This window comes from Sphaeramia orbicularis, chromosome 2 (genome assembly GCF_902148855.1).
Source record: "Sphaeramia orbicularis chromosome 2, fSphaOr1.1, whole genome shotgun sequence".
Taxonomy (NCBI): domain Eukaryota; kingdom Metazoa; phylum Chordata; class Actinopteri; order Kurtiformes; family Apogonidae; genus Sphaeramia; species Sphaeramia orbicularis.
Window position 1 is genome coordinate 20,312,525 of NC_043958.1, and position 22,356 is coordinate 20,334,880.

Consider the following 22,356-nt stretch of genomic DNA (forward strand, 5'->3'; position numbering starts at 1 on the left):
TTATTTATTTATTTATTTTTATATGTGTATTTTTTGTTATGAAAAGGATACCGTTGTTTTGTTTTTGTTTGTTTGTTTGTTTGTTTTGATATGTGTATTATTGTTATGAAATGGACAAATTATATTTTTGTTTTGAAATGGACTGTTTATTTCTCTTTTTTATATGTGTATTTTTGTTATGAAAAGGACAATTTTTTTTTTTTTTTTTGGTTTGATATGTGTATTATTGTTATGAAATGGATAAAGTTTATTTTGTTTCGATATGTGTATTGTTGCTATGAAATAGATAAAGTTTATTTCTGTTTTGATATGTGTATTATTGTTATGAAATGGACACAGGCTCAGGACACACCAACCAGACTGCCCGATGACGTCCAACCGCCGAAAATCGGGTTGGAGTGTCTTCACCTTAAGGAACCAAACAGTGACTATAGTTAAAAAATGTTGAAAAATTTCGCAAAAGTAATAAAGTCTTATTTTGTCCTCCGATAATACACTAAGGTTTTTCTATGAGTGCCCTGTAAATGGTTAAAAAAAAAAAAAAAAAAAAAAAAAAATCTTAGAAAATGCACCCCAAATCTGAAAATCTGACCATATCCAGACATTCCCATAAAAACTAGATTATTTTCTGGACTTTAATTACAGTAAGACCTAAATATTGGCAGGTAAACAGAATCCTAGTGTAACACGTAGGTAAACGTATACCTTTTTAAAAGCCAAGTGTCTCCCGTCCGGACCCTCCCCCTGTCGATAACAACACAGTTTAGTACGCCGTTCCGCCCAATTCAATCGCCGTTTCTCTCCAAAGTCTCTGATGGGCCAGAGGGGGAAGTGGGGGTGGTGGTCGTGGTGGTGGTGGTGGTGGTGGTGAGGGTGAAGACATATGCACTGTCAGTCTCAAATCTAATCAAGTCCAGGCCTCGCTACATGTTATGGATGCCCATATTCAAAACGGTCGTAATGGCGCTGTCGGTGCTGTTTGCATGTCAGTGTTAGAACTCCTAATGTATGTGATATGCACTCTCTCTGCTCCCCCATGATGCACTGCATCTCCATTTTCACACCGCGGAGAGAGAATAACAAATCATCGACTGACTCCGTCTTTGTCTCTCCATCCTTCTTTTTCGGGTTTCAAAATGCCAGTCTGTCTCGCTCATCCTTGCATCGTATCCGTGGTAGCTGTTTTCTAACCTTTAGGAAACATGCAATTATTACCACTCGGTATCATATATACCCCCCCCTCCCCCTCTCCCTCTTTTTACATCTCCTTCATTCTACATAATCACTTAAATTAACTTATTACCGGTATGGTCTTAGCATAGCATTAACTGAAATGTCATTCTATATATGGAAAAAATAAGCGTGCTGGCCCAAACTGAAGCATGATGATAACTGTCAAACAGATTGATGGGTTGCTAGCGTGTTGTAGCGGCATTTTTTTTTTTTTTTTTTTTTCCGCCTTTGATCAAGCAGATGTCAGGACTGACTATTGCTGAGTCCTTGCTTTGTTCATGTCCCCGTGTGGCTTCTTGATCTCATTTTCAACTAAGAGAGATGAGCACATAGATTTCTTTACTGCCACTCAGAGAAACCCCGGTTACCTGAATTCCCTTCTTTCAATAAAAAAAAAAACAAAAACAAAACAAAAACAGATTCTTTTGGATTTTGTTTTACCTTGCAGGTTTTAAGAAGTCTCAGTCACTGCGCTCGATCTCATCTTCAACTTTTCATGACTTTCACACAGTTTTATATTCCATTCAGTGTGCTTTAACCCCTTGTTGTAAAATGGACAGTTTACTTTTATGTATGTGTATTATTGTTATGAAATGGACACCGTTTATTTTTGTTTTTGATATGTGTATTATTGCTATGAAAGGGACAGTTTATTTTGGTTGTTGATACGTGCATTATTGTTATGAAATGGACCAAGTTTATGTTTTGTTTTTAATTTGTGTATTATTGTTATGAAATGGACAACGTGTATTTTTGTTTTGACATGTGTATTTTTGTTATGAAATGGACACAGTTTATTTTTATATATGTGTATTATTGGTATGAAATGGATTAAGTTTATTATTGTTTTGATATGTGTATGATTGTTATGAAATGGACAAAGTGTATTTTTGTTTTGATATGTGTATGATTGTTATGAAATGGACAAAGTGTATTTTTGTTTTGATATGTGTATGATTGTAATGAAATGGACAAAGTGTATTTTTGTTTTGATATGTGTATGATTGTAATGAAATGGACAAAGTGTATTTTTGTTTTGATATGTGTATTATTGTTATGAAATGGACAAAGTGTATTTTTGTTTTGATATGTGTATTTCTTTTTTTTTTTTGAAATGGACTATTTATTTATTTATTTATTTATTTATTTTGATATGTGTATGTTTGTTATGAAAAGGATACAGTTTTTTTGTTTGTTTTTTTTTGACTATTTTGATATGTGTATTATTGTTATGAAATGGATAAAGTTTATTTTTGTTTTGATATGTGTAGTATTGTTATGAAATGGACAAACTGTATTTTTGTTTTGAAATGGACAGTTTTTTTGTTTGTTTGTTTTTTTTTTTTTGTTTGTTTGTTTTTTGGTTTGATATGTGTATTATTGTTATGAAATGGATAAAGTTTATTTTGTTTTGATATGTGTATTGTTGCTATGAGATGGATAAAGTTTAATTTTGTTTTGAAATGTGTATTATTGTTCTGAAAGGGACACAGTTTTTTTTTTTTTTTTTTTTTTTGTTATGTGTATTATTGTTTTGAAATGGATAAAGTTTATGTTGGTTTTGATATGTGTATTAATGTTATGAAAGGGACACAGTTTATTTTAGTTTTGATATGTGTATTATTGCTACAAAATGGACAGTTTATTTTTTTTTTTTATATATGAATTATCGTTATGAAACGGACAAAGTTTATCTTGATGTGAAATGCTGTTGCAAAATGGTGAATCTATTTTTAATATGTATAGCATTTTTATGTGTGTGCTTAGTCAGAATTTAGTCTGATAACGTATAAGATTTGTTGAATTACTTATGCGATCTGACATGAGAATTTAGGGTATGGTAGAAGTATGGAAGTTGACCTTCATCTTGCTCCTTTTTTTAATAAGTTTTCTTTCCTTTTTATATTAAATTCTCTCGTTGTTTTGGTTTTTAATGTTATATTCAATCAATGTCAACACTCGCGGACACGTGACAAAGAACGCACTCCGCTACGGCAACAGCATCCAAATCAAAAGGTAAGTCTGAAGGTAAACTTGACTTATTTAGTTGACGTTTCAGCAACAAAGCTGTTATCGACTGGCAATTTCCCTCAAGTGGGCTCTCATTATGTCAAGTTTGATTTCGCTACTATACTGTATGAATCGTACTACAATGGGACTCTTCTGTTTTATTCAACGTCTGTACTGGTTTAAAGCTTCGCACTTGTTTCATCTTCCGAAAGAAACTAAAGGCATACGCATTTAGAGCTTGAATAATATTATCGGTGGCAAAAAAAAACAAAAAAAAAAACAAGAGCTAATAGTCACAACATAATTAGACTTTCAAATAGGATCACAAGCTAGTAGCTGCTACCGTGTTGTGTAAGTTCGTTGTGTACGAACCATTGCGGTACTTTTATCCTATGATTAGGTCAACAAAGCCCGGAGTGTTATATCCTTGTAATTTCACACACAAACACCCACTCGAAGCCACTCATCTGGAGGGACTTTGGAGGAAAAAAAAAAAGAACAAAGACGCACTCACATTCTCTAGTTCTGTAGTTGTCATCCCATTTTTCAGAGACACTTTAAACAATCAATGCTGTCTCCGGAGTAATCCATATTCTCCATATCCGTGTTTGCGAGACGTAAAACATCAATTATTGTGTCAAATTTTATTCACAAGTCACGAATGACAAGTAGGGCATACAAATGAGGGCCCCGGATACAAACGTTTTCTGCGCGAGGCCGTGGGTTACGCGTGTAACACCGAACTCCAGCTCTTACGCTCCTCTTTCTTCACCCCAAAAGCAATCCTTTTTTTTTTTTTTTTTTTTTTTTTTTTTTTGTGAAAGAGAAAGTGGGGGGCTGAGAGAGGGGCACGGAGTGCAGCTCGCTAGCTAACGTACATAATGAAAAGTGCAAGCTCTGTCATTTTCTGCAGATAAAAGTGTTCTGATGAGAGCCGGAGACAATAGCGGCGCATTAATCTCCTTGACGTGCCGAGCTTTGGCTTTAAAACACTCACCACCACCCCACCCACCCACCCCCCCATTCAGGGTCCCTCTATCTATCTAAAGCTATACACTCTCTGCAACCACATTAGGAACTCACTGACACACTTGAAAACACACAACGGTATGCAGCTTTCGGAAACAGCAAATAAATGGACAGTTTGGTACAGGTGTTGCACAAAAACGGGACGTGCTTAAATGCAAATCGGATACTAAAGTATAACATAGTGATGTGACGTTCATGAACGAATTGATTGTTGCCAATTTAGCGTCACTGGGGAGGCATTGGTTAGCAAAAAAAGCAACAGTTTGAAGCGTGAGGTGAGCATACTTGAGGAGGCGGAGCTGGAAGACTGGTCGAAACCGGAGAAAAGTTTGTGATGTGACGTTCACGAATGAATCGAATCTTTTGAATGGCTCTTTTAAATGAACGATGGGAACAGAGTCTTTGTTAAGGGCCGTTCTTTTTTTTTTTTTTTTTTTTTTTTTAAAGGAGGGAGTGTCCAATTGCTTGTCAATTTAGTGTCACTGGGGAGGCATTGGTTAGCACAAAAAAGTTAGCAAAAAAAACCAAAAAAAACAGTTTGAAGTGAGAGGTGAGCATACTCGAGGAGGCGGAACTGGAAGACTGGTCGGAACTGGAGAAAAGTTTGTGATGTGACGTTCACGAATGAATCGAATCTTTTGAATGGCTCTTTGAAATGGATGATGGGAACCGAGTATTTGTAAAGAGCCGTTCATTTATTTATTTATTTTTTTTTTTAAAGAGGGAGAATCCGATTGCTTGTCAATTTAGCGTCACTGGGGAGGCATTGGTTAGCACAAAAAAGCTCGCAAAAAAAAAAACAACAGTTTGAAGCGTGAGGTGAGCATACTCAAGGAGGAGGAACTGGAAGACTGGTCGAAACCGGAGAAAAGTTTGTGATGTGACGTTCACGAATGAATTGAATCTTTTGAAAGGCTCATTAAAATGAACGATGGGAACCGAGTCTTTGTAAAGAGCTGTTCATTTCTTTTTTTTTTTTTTTTTCCGATTGCTTGTCAATTTAGCGTCACTGGGGAGGCACTGGTTAGCATAAAAAAAGTTCGCAAAAAAAAAACCAACAGTTTGAAGCGTGAGGTGAGCATATTCGAGGAGGCGGAGCTGGAAGACTGGTTGGAACCGGAGAAAAGTTTGTGATGTGACGTTCACGAACGAATCGAATCTTTTGAATGGCTCTTTGAAATGAACGATGGGAACAGAGTCTTTGTAAAGAGCCGTTCATTTAATTTTTTTTTTTTTTTTTTTTAAGAGGGAGAATCTGATTGCTTGTCAGTTTAGCGTCACTGGGGAGGCATTGGTTAGCAAAAAAAAAAGTTAGCAAAACAAAAAAACAACAGTTTGAAGCATGAGGTGAGCATACTTGAGGAGGCGGAACTGGAAGACTGGTCGAAACCGGAGAAAAGTTTGTGATGTGACGTTCACGAATGAATCAAATCTTTTGAATGGCTCATTAAAATGAACAATGGGAACCAAGTCTTTGTAAAGAGCCGTTCATTTCTTTTTTTTTTCCGATTGCTTGTCAATTTAGCGTCACTGGGGAGGCATTGGTTAGCAAAAAAAAGTTAGCAAAAAAAAACAGTTTGAAGCGTGAGGTGAGGTAAATTGTATACATTTTTCAAATCGAATTTTATATTATTTGTGTGTTTTTTGGCCTTTTGTGTTGGTATAGTACACAGGTGTCAAACATGCGGCCCGGGGGCCAAATCTGGCCCGCCAAATGTTCCAATTTCGGTCTGCAGGATGAAAGTGCAAAAATTACCCTGAACAGTCCAGGTTGTCCAAATCCTTTTGGTTCAGGTTCCACATACAGACCAATGTGATCTCCAGTAAAAATAACAACACAATAACCCATAAATAATGACAACGACAAATTTTCTTTGTGAAAAATTTGTGAAAGTGAAAAAAATAACATTACACTGTGAAAATATTTATATTTACAAAGCTATTCTTTCACAATAAAATTCAAATAAATACATAAATAAAAACAAAGATGAACAACCCGAAATTTTAACAATTTTAACAATATTCTGCCTGTTACTAAATGTTTTGTGCATTTATGGATCCACTGTGATCTGTAGTTGTTAATAATATTGTAGAAACTGTCCAAATTTTAGTTCCAAACTCCAGAATTTTAACAATATTCTGCCTGTTACCAAATGTTTATGTAACATTGTGTGTAAATGTACATGTATAAATAATAAGTCGAGGCATAATATTGCTAAAATTGAACAATTTTTTCAAATGAAATTTCTGTTTTTTTCAGGTTATTCACATCTTTTTTGTAAAATGCAAATATTTTCATAATTTAATTGGGGGTTTTTGTACTAAAACAAAAAGAAAAACTTGGATTTGTCATTATTTATAGGTTATTAAGTCATTATTTTACTGGTTCTGGCCCGCTTGAGATCAAATTGGGCTAAATATGACCCCTGAACCAACATGAGTTTGACACCCCTGATATAGTTTAACCCTGACCATATTTTCAGGGGAAGTAAAGGAAGAATTACTCCACAATAATAAGGTTCATATGGATGTTCTTGGTGTCTATGGACATTTAGAGACCTCACAGAATCTAATCCCATTATTGTCTAAAATATTGTATCTATTATTATGCCTGAGTAAACTGTAACAACCTAAAAGAGAAATTAGAATTTTTTTTATCCTCACCTGTTTTGTATTTTTTTTCGGCTGGATTGACGATGATATGCATAAATTAATCATTCGTGTCGGAGATTTTTAATAGCGTATATTTCACCCCACAAAGATTAAAAATCATGTTTGAACATTAAAGTTTGCACTAAAATACACTTTTGACGTACTTTTATTAACATTAGGGTCTAAACTTTGAGCAAAAGTTGAAAAAAAACATTTGTTGTCCTGATTTATTATATTTTTATAGTAGATGAATATTAATATAATTTTTTTGGCTCGCGGGCGGGCTGATGGGGCTAACGTCTGTCTGAGTCATATCAGATCTACCGTTTATCCTTAATCCAGTAGTTTCCAACCTTTTTTGGCTCGTGACCCCATTTTTAACATCATAAATTTCTGGCAACCCCAGGTATTCAAAATTGAGTCTTTTTTTTTGCTAAAATTATTATTATTATTTATCATTTAATAGTTTTCTATACTATGTTACAAAGAAACATTAATTTTAGGCAACATTTAGACTATATAATGTATATGATTAAGGACAGAGGCAAGGCTGACAATTAATACTGAACAAACAAGAACTCAAACTATGAATTATGAAAGAGCTGCAACATCTGAAACTGACCACAATGAACATTTGACAGATAAACAGAACCACGATTCTGTTGGGTCTCTGTAAACTTAATTTGATTCTGATTTGAATTGATAAAGCACTTTGTGACTCTGTCTGTGAAAAGTGCTCTATAAATAAAATTTACTTTACTTACTTTACTTTACTTTACTTTACTTACAATGCTTCAGTTTCAGCTTCAGAGTTTGTCATGTCTTTTATGTATTACATTGGTCAATAACAAATTTATGGTTTAAGTTTTTTGAGCTGATTTAGGATAATTTTGGTGTGCTGAATCCAAAAATCACATTAATTTTGCTCAATCAGGTCAACTTTCTGAACTATGCTACATATTGGCTTTTTTAAGATTTTTGCTTAAATTTATGGGCATTTTCACATCATATGATATATGATATATGATATCCTCGCCTGTTTTTTTTTTTTTTCGGCTGGATTGACGATGATATGCATAAATTAATCGTTCGTGTCGGAGATTTTTAATAGCGTATATTTCACCCCACAAAGATTACAAATCATGTTTGAACATTAAAGTTTGCACTAAAATACACTTTTGACGTACTTTTATTAACATTAGGGTCTAAACTTTGAGCAAAAGTTGAAAAAAACATCCATTGTCTTGATTTATTATATTTTTATAGTAGAGGAATATTAATATAATTTTCTAGCCCTAATATAATTTTTTAAAGCGGTTAAAATGAAAAAAAAAATAAAAAAAATAGGCAGATGAGATAGATGAAGTTGTGCTGAAAAAAAAGATACCAAACATGGGTATAGTAAACATTTCTATATATAGTCTATATAAATCTCCAAAATAGGCTTTGACCCCTAAGGGTTTTTAACCCATAAAGACCCAAACATCCACCATCTACCAAAACCATCTACTCATGTAAAATGTTTAATAACTATTGATCCATTAATCCTATCAACACTTGTAAAAAAAAAAAAAAAAAAAAAAAAAAAAAAAATGGTGTAAAGTGCAGTTTGTCATATTTTCATGGTCATCAGATATGACCCATTTGGACGTTCAGAGGCTCCATAGTTACTGTGGAAACACCGTCATCTTCTACAACATTGATTTACCAGTAAAACCGATGGAGTTTGATAAATGACAGTGGATGGACACACTTGTTTTATGTTCAGTTATTGATACCTTTGCTAAAAAAAAAAAAAGAAGGCAATTTTTCTTCAGTTTTCTCCATTTTTGATACAATGTTCCTCAACTTTACTTGGAGGTTTTATGAACATCTGCATGATCAGTAAATTAAATGTAGGAAAATATCTGATTTTCGACAAAGAAAACCACAAAATATAGAGGCTAATATTCCAATAAATGGTGATAAATCACTTAAGGAAGGTCAAATATAGAGAAAAATTCATTTGGGAAGTGACACAGAAGTAACACTGGGTCCTTATGGGTTAACTTGACATGATGTCAGAATGAATAAAAACGCTAAATCTTCAGCTCTGACAGATTCCGAAGGTGACGCGAACGCCGACCCAAACGATTTTAGGATGATACAAAACGATACTGACTGCCGTTTCCCTTTTTTGATTTTGACCTTCACAGTCGACGGTTCCAACAAACGCAATAAAAATGAGTCTGCGAGTGCCCTTTACATTTGCCTGTATTTGTTTCTAATACGTTTTGCAGGATGGATCGGGTCTCAATATAGACAGATATGTGATATTGCATGTTTGCATCTCATCTTTTTCCTTTGAAAAGCTCGCAGGTATATATATCACCTCAGACATTCAGGTGTATGTTTATTCTTGAAGTGTTTTTTTTTTACCTCTCTCTCTCTTTCTCTCTATTGGTTTTTAATCTTCTATAGCCTGGTGATGTACGTCTCACAATGTGCAAATAACATTCTGAAGGACAGTCTGAATTATTTTATATACGCTTTCACCGCCTCTGGTTTCATCTTGCGTAATGACAGCGGTTCAGGCTGTAAAAACGGGCGATGTTTCGTGCTGATACGTTTCCATTTTGTCTTTCGCGAGCAATGCGATCTGAGGCTCAGACAAGCACAAACAGTTGGCGTTCTTATCGAGATGAAACATCCCCTCAGCCAGCTCTTGTTTTCGTTTCTTCTTGGCTTCATCTGAAGTTCTACACCGCCTCAAACGCTCCGGTCATCTCGCTGCTGGTTCAGCAACACACACACACACACACACACACACACAAACACACACACATATATACATATTTGAATGTATGCCTTAGAGCTACTGTTCGCTTGCAACTTTATGTGTGTTGCCTTGCTCAAGGGTGACTTGTTTTTGCTCAGGGAGCGTTAATAATATCTAGCCTTAAATATATCAAAAAGACTTTATTTTAGACAGTCCAAGTGAAGTTTTCATAAAAACATTTGAACAACTTTAGATCCAACTATAGCAAACGAAAGAACCACACACTCAAAAAAAAAAAAAAAAATAAGCCAAAAATGTTGACTTTATGTATTTTAACCCTTTCATGCATGAATTATGAGAATCTTAATCACATTTTTTTTTTTTCCTGAGTGTTTTAATTCCTCTTTAGGCATGAAAAAAAAACAATGTGATTATTATTATTATTTTTTTTTTTTTTAAATCAACCTTTTTTTCATGGAGTTACAAAAATGTCCACTCAGCTACACCTTGAATTTTATTCTTGAAGCAAAGAAACATGTATTTAAAACCCAATATCATAAAATGATATGAAAACAGTGAAATGAAACCATGTTTAATGCAGCTAATCTGATGTTTTCTCACATTTTAACATATTCTAATACTAGTTATTACTCACTACATGGAGATAATATGCAAAAAATAAATATTAACAATTGATTGCCACTCAAGAACCAATCAAGAACAGCAAAGTTACAATAATGGTATGAATTGCAGTTTATGAGATGGTGCATAAGTGTCCACTGTGTTGGCTGATATGGAACTAAAACAACAAAACCCATGAATATACAAGAGTAAAGCTGTAGAGTAACTGTCCACTGTAGTGACCACTATGCATGAAAGGGTTAATTACATGTAAATTTTCCATGTAATTTTATTACATAAGTTTAATGTAAAGAGTTGCATTTAATACAATTTTTTTTTCTCATATTGAGTCAATATAAATAAATTAAATACCTTCAGTCAGATTTGCTTTAGTTAATGCAAACTTTTACGTAAACTGTGTTTGACTGTGACGCTCAGTGTGATCTAGTAAATAAAGTTTACTTTATTTGTTTGGATTCACTTTATACTAAGCATATTCACATTATGTTTGACTTTTTCGGATAAATAAACTTTAAATTTCATATATTTCAGTTGCATTTTACTTTAAAATATTACTTTGTGTTTATTAGAGCCAAGAATCTTTTTTTTTTTTTTTTTTTTGAGTACACTGTATTTTTATATACAATGGTACCTTGGCTTACGAGTGCAAAAACTTAGGAGTTTCCAACTTCGTTTGGCTCTTTCATCCTTGTGGCTTTGGAAAATTTATGAGTATTTGATTAAAGTGTATCAAATTTTTATTTTCATTTTCATTTCTATTTAACAAATGAAGTCCAGTAGAGGTATTTCAGAGGATACAATTAATTGGGATACAGTTGATCAAAATTTTTAATTGCAATTAATCTTATGGATTGCTGTGATTAATCACGATTAATCGGATAGTTATATTGTGGTGATTTCCAGCATCAACAGTGTGTATTGCCTTTAAGTGATATTTCAGACTTGAAGTACTCCGATGATAAAAAAAAAATTTAAAAAAAATTCCACATTGCAGTGCTTACAAACAACTTTGTCCTTCTCAACCCCACCATCTGAAGACATTTAAAATGAAAATATCCATGGAAGAGACCACTACTTTTCTCCATGTTTGTGTCCACACCAGTCTGTTTCCAGTTGTGAGTGATTGACAGGAGTCTTAAGACCACTAATAAGTACTAATACTAATAAGCCCAATAATATGTGATGTTCAGTTGTTAAAAGCAAGCAAAGGGGGCCCTCTAGTGGTCGGAAAAAAATTGCACTAACGTATGTTTTGTCCTTGCGGTGTTACCGTAGTCAGTTCGGACATAAGAAGGAACTAACAGACACGTTTCTTTCACTCTGTTACAAACGTTTGCCTGTGATTATTTTATGTTCAGTTGTTGTAAGAATGAATAGTATAAAATATTTCTGATGTAAACCTTTGTTGCCGGATAAAAAGACATTGTAAATGTTAAATTAATCTGTAAACGCTAATCGTTAGCGTGTCTATGGATTTACCCATTCAAGTTAGCATCGAGCTAGCGATCTTTTTCCCATTCATTTAAATATATAACGCCATGTAAATGTACTAAGGCAGTGAACAGAACTGAGACATATTTTGTTTTTATGTTGCAGTTTTACAGTGAGTCTCAAGTAAAAATTTAAAGAGAAGTTTTCGGCGTCTGGCTTTTCTTGGGAAACCTGTTGTCTATCTGCCGAGCTAACCGCTACACACACAAACAGAGGCAGAAGAATAGGAGTTGGAATAAAACAGCATCAACGTGAGAAAAAAAAAAAAAAAAATTGTTGGCGTTATTTAATGAATGCATTAACGCAGTAATAACGCATTAACTTGCCCAGCCCTAGTTATGATATACTGCAATATATCACGATACTGTACATAAGGCGATATTTTTTTTGTTTTGCTTCTTTAAAAAAAAAAATCCTGGAAAACTAACAACTACCTCTCTCAGACAGTAAAATGTGCTTTTATGATGCATTATTTAACAAAACAGTGTTATCAATTTCAAAAAAAGTACACGTATGACCTGCAGTATCGCAATACTACTTTTGTCGTACACCAACAACAAAATACCCATGTGAATATGTAAATAAAAGATCTCGCAGGATTCCCAAAAATATAAACAAAAAAACAAAAATAAACCTGCAGTTCAATAAACACCTAAAAATATCGATACACATTTTTAAAATATCGATACAGTATCATAAAATGAAATATCGCGATATATTGTTTTACCGATATTTTTTTACACCCCTACATGGCATACCATAGAACAGAGTAATAGTATGATGATAATAAAAGAAAAGGAAAGTAAGGTTAATTATATGCTAAAAAAAATGCATACGTAATCTACAATTATGTAATTCTAGATCATGGTGACACAACAAAATCCGGGAGCTGTCCAGAGGGGATGTGCTGAAACGCTTTGCCACGTGTCTAGAGGAGGTAAAAAGAGGTCGTCCAGAACACGTCAAATACATGTGTGTTGGAGATAAGTTCAATAGTCCAAAGTTTCGGATATGCTAGATATTATCTCGACATATTTCGATTAATGGCATTTCAATTAATTCCAAACTCATAAGTCAAGTTTGTTATTTTCTTAGAATAATATTCAGAGAATCAACATAATTTTACCATTTTATCCTTTTATCCGATTTTACTTGTTTCTGTCATTTTAACTAATGATTCAGAGTATCATTTTAACTTTATTATTATTAATGTGTTTTATGTATTTTGTGTTAATTTGAGTAACTTTGCAATTGTTGTATGGAAATTATTTGAATTATTTTTAAGCTTTTATTCCATATGGAAGACTTTTTACAGATTTTTTTTTTTTTACAGTTTTACGGCCCACATGCCATTTTTTGGATTAGATTCTGTTTTGTTGTCTATTAAACTTTTAAGATAGTACATCTATTTTAGTAATTATGAGTTTTTACAACAAACCTGCTGTTAGACGTATTTTAATATTTGTTGACTTTAATCAAGTTTTTTATTTGTTACTTTCTTTTCCACTTTTTTGTTGTGTTTATGTCCACAGTATTGTCATTTTCTCACAATAATATTCCCAGAATCAACACAATTTTAGCATTTTATTCTTTTATCCTATTTTATCTCTGTCATTTTAAGCCTATTATTAATGCTATGCTATTGTTGCATGTAAATTATTTTAATTATTTTTTAATTAAGCTTTTATTCTACATGGAAGACAAATTTGTGACAGATTTATACAAAGGATTTATTGTGTCTATAAACTGTTTCCCTTATCTCTGTTCACACAACAGTTGACTTTTGTTCTCACTTATAATTGTGAATAAATGACCCTTTCATCCTTTCACGCATGAATTAGAAAAAAAAAAAAATAAATCTGTGCGGCTGAACTATTACAAACACTCCGTAGACCCTAAAGTGTTCCCAAAATGTGTTAAAAGCCAACATTATGACCACAAATCTCTTTATAAAGGCTGAAATTAGCGCCAATCAAAAGCCAAATGTCAATAAAACCTGGCTTCGGTGGATGAATCAATAAGACACAACCACTTATGAGCAGGTAATCTTTGTAGGAGAGTAACATTTTCTGCCCTTGCTGATAAATTACAGGTTTTTTGCTTATTAAACTTCACCTCTAATGACTCGCTGTTTTTTTTTTAGTATAAAGAAAATAAATGGCTCTGTGCCTGATTGGCTGCCTATTATGTCGCTCAAACATCCACCATCGATCAAAAGCATCTACGGATTTAAAAAGTTTAATACTTATTTATCCACTAATCTTATCATTACATGTAAATAATTGGTGTAAAATGCTGTTTGTCTTATTTTCACGGTCATCAGATATGACCCATTTGGATGTTCAGATGCTCCGTAGTTACCGTGGAAACACCGTCATCTTCTACAACACTGATTCACCGGTAAAACCAATGGAGTTCGATAAATGACAGAGGATGGATGTTCAGTGAATGATATATTTTATTGAAAAAGTCACTTTTTCTTCAGTTTTGTCCGTTTCTGATATAATAATCTTCAACTTTAATCAGAGCTTTTATGAACATCTACACGGTCAGTGAATTAAATATAGGAAAATACCCGATTTTTCCCCCTTATTGCAAAAATACAGAAGATATATTACAATAAATGGTTTAAAAAAAATCATTTAAAGGTTATATTAATTTGGGAACGAGCATAAAAGTAGCACAGGGTCGTTATGGGTTAAAGTCACTTCAAGTGTTACCGGCTTAACATGATGAAAAAAACCTGTTTCTGTAGTATTTCATGTTATAAATATTGCATTAAATCAATGATGATGATCTCCATTAATAGATACAGTTTACAGTCCAAGTCTGAGGCTGTCACGTTTGTTTTCTGTTTTGTTTTTAATATCCAGTGTTTGTATTTTGAAGTCTAATAGTTAATAATCATCTATGTGTTAGCATGTTGAAATGTAGAGATAAAGAAAAGACACTTGGTTTATATTCAGTTAATCCTTTGACCAGGGGTCGTAACTTTAAACACTCAAAGAGCCATTTGGACGAGTTTCCCACAGCAAAGAAAATGCTTTTGCGAACTAAAATGAACATAAGACTGCATTTATAATTTTTTAATTTTTTTATTTATGTTTTTACCTCAGTGTTATGTGCGAAGAAAAAAAGTACCTCTATTAGGTTCAGCACTGGACAGTGCTATTGCTACACAGTGTTTCAGCTGGTAAGGTTTGCCGTGACGCTGCGCCATAGAGAAATCCTTGCCACCACACCATACATTTGATACAAAAAAATCATCATCGTCACATTAGACTTATTATACTTATGTATAATATATAACAGCCCTCCCCCTTATTGAATAAATAGGATGGAAACCAGCCGACCTGCGCACCCCCCCCCCCCCCCCACACACACACACACACACACACACCCCACATTCGGATTACACACACCACACCAGGAGATCAATTCCACAGGAAACACTGCTCCCTGTGCCTTATGAACAGGTTCAGCACTGGACAGTGCTATGGTTACATGTGCTTTATGAACAAGTTCAGCACTGGACAGCGCTATGGTTACATGTGCCTTATGAACAGGTTCAGCACTGGACAGCGCTACGGTTACATGTGCCTTATGAACAGGTTCAGCACTGGACAGTGCTACGGTTACATGTGCTTTATGAACAAGTTTATGTTTATGTTTATGTTTACGCATTTGGCAGACGCTTTTTTCCAAAGCGACTTACAGGGGAAAACCAATTAAATCACTCAATCAATCAAATTTTATTTATATAGCGCCAGATCACAAGAAAGTTATCTCTTGACATTTTATATATAGAGTTGGTCAAAACCAGACTCTAAGTCAATCAAGTTCATCACTGGACAGCGCTATGGTTACATGTGCCTTATGAACAGGTTCAGCACTGGACAGCGCTATGGCTATAAGTGCTTTATGAATAGGTTCAGCACTGGACAGTGCTATGGTTACATGGGCCTATGAACAGATTCAGCATTGGACAGCGTTATAGCTATAAGGGCCTTATGAACAGGTTCAGCACTGGACAGTGCTATGGCTATAAGTGCCTTATGAACAGGTTCAGCACTGGACAGCTCTATGGTTACATGTGCCTTATGAACAGGTTCAGCACTGGACAGCGCTACAGTTACATGTGCCTTATGAATAGGTTCAGCACTGGACAGCGCTCTAGTTACATGTGCCTTATGAACAGGTTCAGCACTGGACAGCGCTATGGTTACATGTGCTTTATGAACAGGTTCAGCACTGGACAGCGCTACAGTTACATGTGCCTTATGAACAGGTTCAGCACTGGACAGCGCTCTAGTTACATGTGCCTTATGAATAGGTTCAGCACTGGACAGCGCTATGGTTACATGTGCTTTATGAACAGGTTCAGCACTGGACAGCGCTACGGTTACATGTGCCTTATGAACAGGTTCAGCACTGGACAGCGACAAGACAGCTCTGTTCAATGTAGTAGAACAAATATGTGCAGCTTAAAAAGAAAAAAATAGAGAAAAAAGGGACTCCAGCTCCCAGGTAGGAGCTGCAGCAGAGGGATGAATGTGCCACATGCAGCTCCGGAGCCGCGGATTGCCGACCCCTGTTTTGAACCAGGACTTTTTTTCATATTTTGAGTAATTAAAAGGTTAGAAAATTTGTTGTGAGCGAGTCCTTCTGCCCATTTTTACAGAGCAGTTCTTCTACTACATTCTAGCAGTCATTTACAATTTCCTGTATATTATTATTCTGCTAAATCAGCCTCTTTTCCAGCTTCTAGTACAGGCATGAGTGAAATTACCGTAACGACTCAATAAAACCTATAAACCGCAACGTCTCAGGTTTCAGAAACCATTGGAATTTTTCCAAGTGCACAAACAGTGAAAGAGTTACAGCCATCCAAAAACTGCATAAGCACAGGGTGCGTTAGCGATGACACGTCAGGTTTTAAAGAGTTAATGATGTAAAAGACACTTTGAAAAAGACACTTTTTCTTCAGTTTTTTTCTGCTTTTGCTAGAATAGCCCTCAACTTTAATCTGAGCTTTTGTGAACATCTGCATGATCTGTAAATTAAATATACGAAGACAAGACAAGACAAGAGAAGATAAGGTAAGATAAGACAGGATAGATAAGATAAGATAAGATAAGATAAGATAAGATAAGATAAGACAGGATAAGATAAGATAAGATAAGATAAGATAAGATAAGATAAGATAAGATAAGATAAGACAGGAGAAGATAAGATAAACCTATGAATATACAGTGCTGATAAGATAAGATAAGACAAGACAAGATAAGGTAAGATAAGACAGGATAAGATAAGATAAGATAAGATAAGATAAGACAGGATAAGATAAGATAAGATAAGACAGGAGAAGATAAGATAAGACAAGACAAGATAAGATAAGATAAGATAAGATAAACCTATGAATATACAGTGCTGATAAGATAAGATAAGATAAGATAAGTTAAGATAAGATAAGACAGGATAAGGTAAGATAAGATAAGATAAGATAAGACAGGAGAAGATAAGATAAGACAGGAGAAGAGAAGATAAGACAAGAGAAGAGAAGAGAAGAGAAGAGAAGAGAAGAGAAGAGAAGAGAAGAGAAGAGAAGAGAAGAGAAGAGAAGAGAAGAGAAGAGAAGAGAGGATAAGATAAGACAGGATAAGATAAGACAAGACAAGACAAGATAAGATAAGATAAGACAGGATAAGATAAGACAAGACAAGATAAGATAAGATAAGATAAGATAAGACAGGATAAGATAAGACAAGACAAGATAAGATAAGATAAGATAAGATAAGATAAGATAAGATAAGATAAGATAAGATAAGATAAGACAGGGTAAGATAAGACAAGACAAGATAAGATAAGATAAGATAAGATAAGATAAGATAAGAATAAGATAAGATAAGATAAGATAAGAAAGGGTAAGATAAGACAAGACAAGATAAGATAAGATAAGATAAGATAAGATAAGATAAGATAAGATAAGACAGGGTAAGATAAGACAAGACAAGATAAGATAAGATAAGATAAGATAAGATAAGATAAGATAAGATAAGATAAGATAAGATAAGATAAGATAAGATAAGATAAGATAAGATAAGATAAGACAGGGTAAGATAAGACAAGACAAGACAAGACAAGATAAGATAAGATAAGATAAGATAAGATAAGATAAGACAAGACAAGACAAGACAAGACAAGACAAGATAAGATAAGATAAGATAAGATAAGATAAGATAAGATAAGATAAGATAAGATAAGATAAGACAGGGTAAGATAAAACAAGACAAGATAAGATAAGATAAGATAAGATAAGATAAGATAAGACAGGGTAAGATAAGACAAGACAAGATAAGATAAGATAAGATAAGATAAGACTTTACTTATCCCACTGCGGGAAATTTCACAGTCAACAGAAGCAACATATCAATCAATCAATCAATCAATCAATCAATCAATCAAATTTTATTTATATAGCACCAAATCATACCAAATGTTATCTTGTGACACTTTACATATCGAGTTGGTCGAAACCAGACTCTACATGCAGCAAGCAAGTGTAGAGAAAGAGATGAAATATGAAAGGATGAAATACAAAGAGAAAGATAAGAAATGTGGTATTTGTATATTCTAGAAATATAGAATTAGAAGTGAAATTATTATAAAAATTTTCTTTACAAATTCACATTGTGAGTTGCATGTGCACAGAATACCTAATGCAAAGTACAAAGGATTACACTGGTCAACAACACATTTATTGTTTAAGTTTTTTGAGCTGATTTAGGATAGTTTTGGTGTGCTGAATCCAAAAATCACATTAATTTTGCTCAATCAGGTCAACTTTCTGAACTATGCTACATATTGGCTTTTTAACATTTTTGCATTTTCACATCATATGATACACAATTCTTTCATATTTCTTGCAATAAACAAGTTCGGAAGATTTTACTTTTGCCAATTTATGATTAATGTTTTTTTTTAACCCTTTCATGCACAGTGGTCACTACAATGGACAGTTCTTCTCCAGCTGTTCTCTTGTATATTCATAGGTTTAGTTGTTTTAGTTCCATGTCCTCCTGAGACCTAGCAATGCATTTTTGTCCTCTGTAGGGGACAAAACTTTGACAGTTTTCCAAAAAAAAAAAAAAAAAGCTGTTCATTGCAAAGGACATTCTGTTAAAAAATAAATAAATAAAAGTTATTTTAAAAATGTATCTGAAAAAACTGTTGCATTATGCAGTTTCTAATCAAGATGACTGTTTAATGTAAAAAAGCTAAAAATGTTCGCTTTCCTGGGTCTCAGGAGGATATCAACCAACGCAGTGGACGCTCATGCATCATCTACACTGACGTTCAGACCATGACTGTAACTGTGCTGTTCTTGATAAACCTGGTCTGCACGAACATGTTTGAGTGTAAATCAGCCGCTAATTTCTCAAACAAAAAGTTTTATTTTTTTGTTTTTGCATATTCTCTCCATAATTAGTATTAGAATATGATGAAATGTGAGAAAACATCAGATTAGCTGCATTAAAAATGCTTTTATTTCATAGTTTCCACACAGTCTATCACTTTATGATGATGGGTTTTAAATTATACATGTCTTTGCTTCAAAAATTTAACATAAGCTGTCCAGCTGCGTGGACATTTTTGTAATTTAATGAAAAATAGGTTCATAAAAATAATTCTATCGCATTGTTTTTTTCATGCCTAAAGAGGAATAATACACTCAGGAAAAACTATGGATTAAGGTTCTCATAATTCATACATGAAAGGGTTAATATTACAGGTGAATGAAATGGCTTCGACTAGAAGATCTTGCAAAAATAAGCCTGACGTATTCTGCTACATCTGCGGTGAATACACCATTGTACCTAACAGGAATCAAGTCACAAGTTTCATAAAGTGTACTTACCAATCTTATTTTGGTATTAGTGTAATTACATGTAATCAATTGGTGAGAAGATCTAATTTTTCAAAATCAAATTGACCTGATTGAGAAAAACAGATGTCATTTTTTGGATTTAGCGGTGCAAAATGGTCCTAATTCAGTTGAAAAAACCTAGACAACTTGCAAAAAACATTTTTTTTTGTAACCCAGTGTAATCGTATAATAGAAACGTTAAAAATAGAAAACAAATATATATATATATATATATATATATATATATATATATATATATATATATATATATATATATATATATATATGTACAGGATGGGGAAGCAAATTTACAATGAACATTTAGTTGTTTTTTTCTCAGCAGGCACTACGTCAATTGTTTTGAAACCAAACATATATTGATGTCATAATCATACCTAACACTATTATCCATACCTTTTCAGAAACTTTTGCCCATATGAGTAATCAGGAAAGCAAACGTCAGAGAGTGTGTGATTTGCTGAATGCACTCATCACACCAAAGGAGATTTCAAAAATAGTTGGAGTGTCCATAAAGACTGTTTATAATGGAAAGAAGAGAATGACTATGAGCAAAAGTATTACGAGAAAGTCTGGACAATACTATTTTTTTTTTTTTTTTTCTTATTCTAATTGGGCTCAGCTGGCTGACAGGCAGCTGTCTGTACCGATAAGGCAGCAGCCGACACCAACTGTACTCCCAGTCATCATTGCCCATTTTTCTAACACCTTTGCTTGTGTATCCTCTTTTATTTGGACATTTTACCAGGGAGTATCTCACACTACTTTTTTTTTTTTTTTTTTTTCCTACTTGTCTTGTCCAGTGTTCTAACAGCAGAATGGTAGTCTGGTTCCTTTTGGTGCTGAACAAATCTGCTTTGCCAAGAGTAACTTCATAAAGTATATGAAGCGCCCTTTGATATTCTACTGTGTTTATTATGAGTTTCGTTGAACCACATTTCGATGCCGGACCTGACATGGGGGGGTGGGGGTGGGGGGGTAGAAGAAGGGGAGAGAACAAGAGAGAAGAAGGTGGCGAAGACCCTCACAAGAAAGTATCAACAATACAAACAGCAACAACCATGGAGACAATTATAATGGTGACAATAACGACAACCAGAACTGAGTAAACTGGGCAGAAGAGAGAGAGAAAAAAACAAAACAAAACAAAACAAACAAAACTACAAAAAAAAAAAAAAAAAAAAAAAAAAAAAACACAACAATGAGATACATAAGACCTATGAAATGAAGAATATAAGAAAGCATGAACAAAATGTCGTATACCACATTCGTACAAATCATACCTATAACAAATAATACCAGAAACAAATCCACACAACATCAGTTGTTCACATTCATCTGCTGTGACAGAGTGAACCAGGCAACAGACTGAGGTGAAGAACACAGACATGCAACTGCAACCGCACTCCCTCCAAGCCCCCCCCCCCCCCCGAAAGGCAACAGTGTGCCCGCCCCAAAGATAGTCGAGGGAGGCCCCCCACCAGAGGCCCCACAGCAGCCGAGCACAGGCCCCAGGAGGCCAGGGATGCCAGCCGCCTCCCCCCCGCCGGGGGCCGGCCACCCAGGGGCAGGCAAGGCGCCGGACGATACTATTAAAGAAGAATGGGAGAAGTTGTCACCCGAATATTTGAGGAACACTTGCGCAAGTTTCAGGAAGCGCGTGAAGGCAGTTATTGAGAAAGAAGGAGGACACATAGAATAAAAACGTTTTCTATTATGTCAATTTTCTTGTGGCAAATAAATTCTCATGACTTTCAATAAACTAATCGGTCATACACTGTCTTTCAATCCCTGCCTCAAAGTATTGTAAATTTGCTTCCCCACCCTGTATATATATTGGAACTACCACAGAAGCAGCACTGGGTGTTTATGGGTTAATGCAAAGAAGCAGCATCTCATTGTTATGCAGGCTGTTTTATTTGCTGCCTGAACAGGACTCATAAAAAAAAAAAAAAAAAGAAGTAGTGGACATATATAATGACGCATGTGTACACCTCGTGAAGAGACCCAACCCGGTGGCATTCTCTGACCCTCATTGACGTACACCCTCAATAAAAATTGTACCGCCGACCCCTCTCGGTGTTTCTTCGTGACTGGCGAGGCAAAGGAGAGTTCATAGGAAACTCCTAATGTGGCCTGTGACAAGTGCCTCCAACCCTGCTAACGATGACAGAGGAACTTCCCACACAATCAGCCACTGCATCAGTCTCCCGAGGAGAGAGAGAAAGAAGAAAAAAAAAAAAAAAAAAAAAAAGGGGGAGGAGAGGGAGCTGGAGTAGGAAGCAGAATGTGTGTGTCTGCATGTGAGTGTGTGTGTGTGTGTGTGTGTGTGTGTGTGTGTGTGTGTGTGCGCAGGCTGGAGGGGTGAGTAAAGGCAGTTGACATTTGTTTTTGGCAAGGCATTCCCACTAAAAAAAATGACTGAGCTGACGCAAGTGAAATGTGAATTATTTACAGAGAAAAACTTAACAGTTTTTTTTTTGCAAATGAATAGAACAATATCATTTAGAGAAGGGGTGTTAATATAAGGACCGCGGGCCAAAATCAGGCCCTCGCATGCTCAAAATCTGGCCCTTCAGAGCAAAAAAAAAAAAAA